We start from the raw sequence: 6,499 nt of genomic DNA on the forward strand, positions 1-6,499 counted from the left end.
CCCATGGGCATCCTCCTGTGTGGATGTGGGCACTTGCCTTGGGACCAGCCCTGGAATACTCAGCCCTGTGAGTGCATGGTGAAGGGTGGCCATGGTTGTGCTCCCTGTGGATCCTGTGCTGGAAGCACATCCTTCATGGTCCCCCCATGAACAGGCTCCTCCAAGTGAAGGAGCAGGGACTGGGATGAGTGGGAGAGCAGCACTTGGTGCAGGGATGCTGCTCCCACAAACAATGGGGATTTGCACCAGCAGAGGATATAAAACACATCAACAGGGGAAAAGCTGTGTCATAGCTGCCATTGTTGAGGGTGGGAATGAGACGAGTTTTGTCTTGGTCTCTTCCTTCAGCATCTTTCATGTTACTTGTGAATGAAGCTCCATTGAAAGGCAGCTCCTTCCCAGGTAGCCGGTTACCAGGCGGTGAGCAGCCCGGCCACTGCTTAGCAATGGGGTTATATTGTTTTTCATTACAATGGGAACTTTGATTCCCAAAGTATCCTGACTAATGTCTGCTTAAGAAACAAAGCCATTATTTTTCCCCTCTCCCCATCCCAGTGGTAGGAGGAACAGGGCTCTAGCATGTTTTCTGCCCGCTCCCATCCATGAGTATACCCAGCTTTGGGAATTCCTTTAGTTTCTCTCAAGATGAAAGTCTGGATCTTACAAATCTCAATTAGATGTCTTGGGCTAGGTCAAAAATGTAATGGAACAAAAAACCCAACACATCAAAGGCTTTGGGTTGCACTTTGCTTTTTTAATTAAACAAGGCTGGGGATCTGCTCTGGCTTTATTAACCTGGTGTCACTGGAAGTAACCTGCTGGCTGAAACTGCAGCTCTGTTCCCAGGATGCTGTCCCAGCGAGTTTAATAACACAGGGCCTGGATGGGGCTCCATGAAAACCACCGCTTGGGTTTGGGGCTGGGGTTTGGTGCCGGGAGCTGTGTTGTGGCTGTGGAGGTGTCTGCGGGGCTGTGCCGGCGCCGGCAGAGCGCGGTGGTACCAGTGGGAGCCTTGGGGTGCATGGCCTGGCCGGGGTGCCCTGCATGGGCAGGGGGAGTGGGGCAGCTCTGCCCTGGCTCTCCTGGGAGTGTGGTGGAGCCTTTGGGTTCTTGATGGGTGCATGTGCCATAACCACAGTGTGGAGCTGCAGGTGAGGGGTGGTGAGCGCGGCTATGCCATGGCAGGGCTCAGGCAGCCCCAGCTGCAGGGCAGGGGGGTGTCCATGGCTCCATGTGCCATGGAGGACAGGGCAGTGTTCAAAGTGCTCCTTGTCTCCCTGCATCCGTCTTCCTTCTGCAGGCTCCGGGGATGCTGTGTCACCCTGAGCAGGGTGGTGATGACAGGGCAGGAGATGGGACCAGAGCACCGGTTCCCAATGCTGCTCTCCGAGCAGGATGGTTTTCAGGCCTGTCTGCCTCTCCCTGGCCCCAGAGCATGCGTCTGCACTCTGTGGGGTGTTTCCAAGGTCGGCTGATGCTGCTGGGGATCCATCTCATAGGCAGTTATATGCACCTGTGGTTCCCAATGATGCTCCGTGTAGTAACACAGGAGGGGTTCGTTGGAAGGTGATGGAATAAGAACAAATGGAGTAGGATGGAGTGGGAAGATGGAGTAAGAAGCAGATCTCTTAATGACACAGAGACATCCCAAGCACCAACCTGTTCTCTGTCAGGATTGGAGCTGGAGCAGATCAGGGTTCCCTGGGCTGGCACTGAGCAAACGTGTCTTAACGGGATGGGTGCAGCTTCAGGAGCAAGCTGGGGTGTTGCTCCCAGGCTGTGCCAACCGGGAAGCCACTGGTGCAACTGGAAAGGTGGCTCTTGTGCGTGGATAACTGATGGGAAGCAGGTTTAATGCTCCAGGTGTGCAGGTGCTGGCAGGGGGTGTGGAAGCCGGTGGTTGTGGTTCATGGGCCATGGGATGACGGTTACCCCGCAGTGTGGGGACCATGGGGCAGGGTCGTGTCACTGCTCTGTGGCTGGGAGCACTGTGCAGTGTGGTCTGGTGTGCAGAGGGATGCTCTCCTGGTGGTTATATCTCCTTTCCTCAGCTGTTGCCAGCAAACAGGTGAAATCCAAGTGTCCTGCTCACGTTTGGACACTCGCTTGGCTCCATGGGGTCACACTGTGTGTTTGGTGGTACAGAGGGTTCTGAGAGGGTGATGGTCCCTTGGTGGGACCCCTCTGCACCACACAAGGTCATGGTTTCTGCACCACCCCTGCACTGGGGTGGCTCTGCAGGGACTCAGTGGCACGGGAGGGTGACTCCTCTGGGATGCTGCTGTGGGTACCACAGAGCAGAGAGCAGCATCACCCACAGCCCAGCCTTGGGGATGGCTGTCAGGGTGGGGGCATGGGAGACACTGCACCCAGAACTGGGCTCGCTGCTGCCCCAGGGGCAGCAGGGACTCTCCTGGCCCCATTACTCTTAAGTAACCCCCAAACTGGGCTTGTGTAGATGCTTGAGCCTCCCCTCTTGGCTTTCCCACGGTGCTCATACCTTGGGGAAAACAACTGTGGCTGTTTATGCTTCCAGCAGATGAGGGTGAGGAAGAGGTTATGTGATAGCAGCGCAGATAAGAGGCAGCCTGGATATGGGGCCAGCGGCCGGGATGGAGCTCCCACCAGCCCCCATCCCCTCCTGCTGTGTGGGGCTGCACCCTTGGCCCTGCCTCGCTATGGGATGGTGATGGGGATGGGGGGCAGCCCCTTGTGTCTGGTGGCTGTGCTTCAGATTACACCTGGGTTCCTTTTAGCTTGTTGGCTTATTTTGTGTGGTGGGTTTTGCCTCCACCCCCTGGGAGAATGCCCTGGTCAGGAGGGCAGTGGGTGCCGTCAGGGTGGCTGTTCTCAGCTGTGGGGTGATGGACACTGAGTCCCCACATCCAGAGCATCCCCTATGCACCCAGCACCCCTGAAACCCCCGTCCCCCAGGCTGTGCAGGCAGGGCCAGCACATCCCGTACCAGAACAAAGCCGTTGTGCTGCCATGCGGGCTGTGCTGCGGGAATGCTGTGGTGTCATCTGTGCCGGCCGTGGCAGATGGCAGCTTAGCGCAGGGAGGAACACATTAGTGTTGGGTCAGAGGTCACAGGAACATCTGCCTCGGGATGCTTTCAGTGCCCACATTGCTGCAGAGGGACACAACCTGTTGCTGGTGCCATGGAGGAGAAGCCTCATGCACCGGGAGCCAACAAAGGGCTGCGATACATGGAGCACCCGGAGCGGGGATGGGATGAGCATCCCAACCCTGCCAGTGGGTGATGCAGCGCTGGGGCAGCAGAGCTCGCTCACACTGATACCGGTGGTGCTGTTGATGCTGATGGGTATCATGCTCACACTGATGCTGGTGATGCTGTTGATGCCGATGGGTATCATGCTCACACTGATACCAGTGATGCTGTTGATGCTGGTGGGTATCATGCTCACACTGATACCGGTGTCCATGCTTTTGGTTCTCTGATCTCTGCTTTTCCAGAGCCTCACTGAAGTGACTGCAGCATTGGGCTCTTGTAGTAACTCACTGAGGATGTGCAGCAGACACAACAAACGCACGTGCCCACGCTGAGCAGATCCCGATTTGGCCTGTGCTCGGCGCTGGGAGTGGGGTGGGAATGTGAGGCTGCTGTTCCCGTTCCCAGGCCATCTCCCGGGACTCGCTGTCTGACCTTGGACAAGGCCTTCTCCGTCACCCTTCACATCACCCATGAGCTGTGATGGAGATTTATGGGTCGGGAGCGCGGTGCATCAGTAATTGTGCCTCCCCCTTGCAGCAGTTTGTGCTCTGGTGTGGAGGGGGAAGGCACATCCAGGCTGGTGCTGTGGGAATGCAGCCCCAGCCTCCGTCTGACTGCTGGGACAAAAAGCCACCAGGATGGATGGCAGCCCCATAGGCTCCTGCAAGGAGCACATGCAGCATCCCCATCCACAGGGATGGCAACCAACTGCTGCATCACTGTCCCTTGTCCTGCCTGATGCTCTGGTGACAGCCCCGTGCCTTGGTTAGGTCATGTAGAAAATACCCTAGAAGCTAAGAAGTGTGAGATTGTCCATCCTCACATGCTCCTTGTGCTGGCATGATACAAGGGAGCATCGTGCATTGGAGCAGGGTTTGGCCATCACCATCTGAAGTGTTGAGGTGGGTCATGGCTGGGACATTTGATGCTCCTCATCAGGTTAATGGCTCTGGAAGCGTTTCTCAGCTGCATGCTCATTGGCAGACACTGGTTTCTAGTCATTCCTGGTTGGGTTGGGAACGGGCTGTGCGTCACACATGGAGGCTCCTCAGGACCCCGAGGAGTTCAGCTGCCTTTCACTGTCTCAAAGCTAGTTTCTAATGGCCCTTCAGAGCTGTTTTGATGCTGGAGCACCCGCCCTGTCCTCTGCCAGCACATATATCTATAATTAAAGCTTAGCTTTAATGTCTCTTACGCTGATCTCCATAAACCGCTTGGGGTTTGCTTTGGGTAGCCCTCGCTTGGGAAATGCCAAAGGGAAAACCGCAGGTGATGTTCACCTGCCCATGGGGACGTCGCATCCTCCACGTCTGCTCCCTGTGAGCCCGACGCTGTGTTCAGTCCTGAACCCACAGCTCGGCTTTGGGAGAGGTTTTCAGGCCCTGGAGGAGGAGCTGGACACATGATGAGGTTGCAGCACGGCTGGGAGCTGAGCCTGGCTCTGTTGGATCCAGCCTTTCCAGACCTGAAAATAACCACTTAGGGCTGGCCTTGTTCGTCACCTGGGTTTTGATCTCTTGATTTGCATGCGAGACTTGTCTGCAGGCTCTGCAGCCAGGGCTCTAAAGCTGTTGTGGTCGTTGGGTTTTAAATGCAGCTGCAGAGTCTCTGGCTGTGAGTGAGCTCCAGGACCTGCGTGGGATAACACATCCCATGGCTTCGATCTGCAGCCATCCCCTTCCCTGCCTCACCTCGGACTTGCTGCTGTGGATGGTGTTTGTGAGCAGAAGGGTCTATAGATGATGCAGGAGTGGTGCTGAAGCCCTGGTGTGAGGCTGCCCATGGCTGTACCTTGTGGGCTGCCATACACGGGCAGAGGAGCGTTCAGTGTCCTTGTTCCATGCTCTTGCTGAGCAGCAGTAGCACTATCATGGCAGTGATGTCCCCCCCATCAGAGACCTTTTGCTTTGAAACCTTGCAAAGAAACCGAGATGGCTTAGAAATAGTGGCAGGAGTTTGAGAGGGTTCTGGAGCTGGTGCAGTGGGGACATGGGACTGTCCCTGTCTCTGCTGTGGTTGTGATTTGGGGGTTGCCAGGTGTTTACAGGGGGTCCACATTGCACAGCCCTTGCTGCATGATGCAGACTCCTTCGTGGGGATAGCAGTGACTGCTGATGCCTGTGCTGTAATTGCTGCTTTCATGCAGAGCTGCTTCTCCAGCACTTCTCAGTGGCTGGAAATACCCCTCTTAGGGAGGAGAAGCACCATGCAGGAGCGTGTCCCAGTCCCACGTGTGCCCATCGCTCAGCTCAGGCACTTCTGGCCAGGGCAGACCATGCAGTCCCTCCCCAGCACCCTCCTCCTTCCTGAGCCGATGGTGTCCATAAACCGGTTCTTAAACAAATACAAACCCATTTAAAACCCCTTCAAACTCCATGGAACTTGAGGGGTTTCCCAAGGCAAAGTCCTGGAGCTCCCCCCGGGCATGGGGCAGCCCCAAACCCCTGTGCCTCCCTGCTCCCAGAGGAGTCTCCAGTCACTCATTAACCTCCTGGCTAATACCCATGGCTGGGCTCAGGCTGGGCTCTGCTCCCCTTCCCATCATGAGCTCAAGCACCACTTGCCTGCACTGAAATTGGAAACGGCCCCAAAACTAATCTGGTGGGAGGGCTCTCAGCTCCGTGCCCCTTGGCCTGGCCCCATTTAAGCCCCACGGCGCAGGAACCCTGATCCCAGTGATGTCCCAGTGCCGGCGGGATGCAGAGCACAGCCCATGGCATCACCAAAGCAGTGTCATGGCCGTTCCCGCGCTGCGCAGGGCCCTCTTTGTCCAGCACCAATCCTTCTTCTCCCGTTCCTTCTTTTTTTCCGCCTTCTCCTCCCATTGGACACCCTCATGATGCTCCGTGTGCCGGGAGCCCCATGGATGCTTGAAGCATTGAAGCGTGTGTGGTGCGGGGCACATGAGTGTGCACCGGGCGCTTCGTGCCCAGCCCCACACAATGGCCCCTCTGAGCCGTGGCTCCGGCGCTGCCGGGGCCGTGGTGCAGCCACCCAGAAGCACCATCACCCCATGGCCACGGCGCCCCGGGCTCGGAGCCGCCGGCGAGCCGGGCATGGGCCGCAGGCGCCGGCAGCTGCTCGGCCTCATTAGGATGCACACCTGCTCCCCGCCGCCCTTTGTGTGCCGAGCAGATGCCCTGATTTATTATTATCCACATTTTCTTTCCCATTTGGCCGGGATAAAGCCGTCTCATTAACTCAAAATGGCTCCGAATCCGGACAAATTCTCACACAATCCTCAACAATGAAATCAGAATTGGG

The sequence above is a fragment of the Melopsittacus undulatus genome, chromosome 11, assembly GCF_012275295.1.
Source record: "Melopsittacus undulatus isolate bMelUnd1 chromosome 11, bMelUnd1.mat.Z, whole genome shotgun sequence".
NCBI classification, from domain to species: domain Eukaryota; kingdom Metazoa; phylum Chordata; class Aves; order Psittaciformes; family Psittaculidae; genus Melopsittacus; species Melopsittacus undulatus.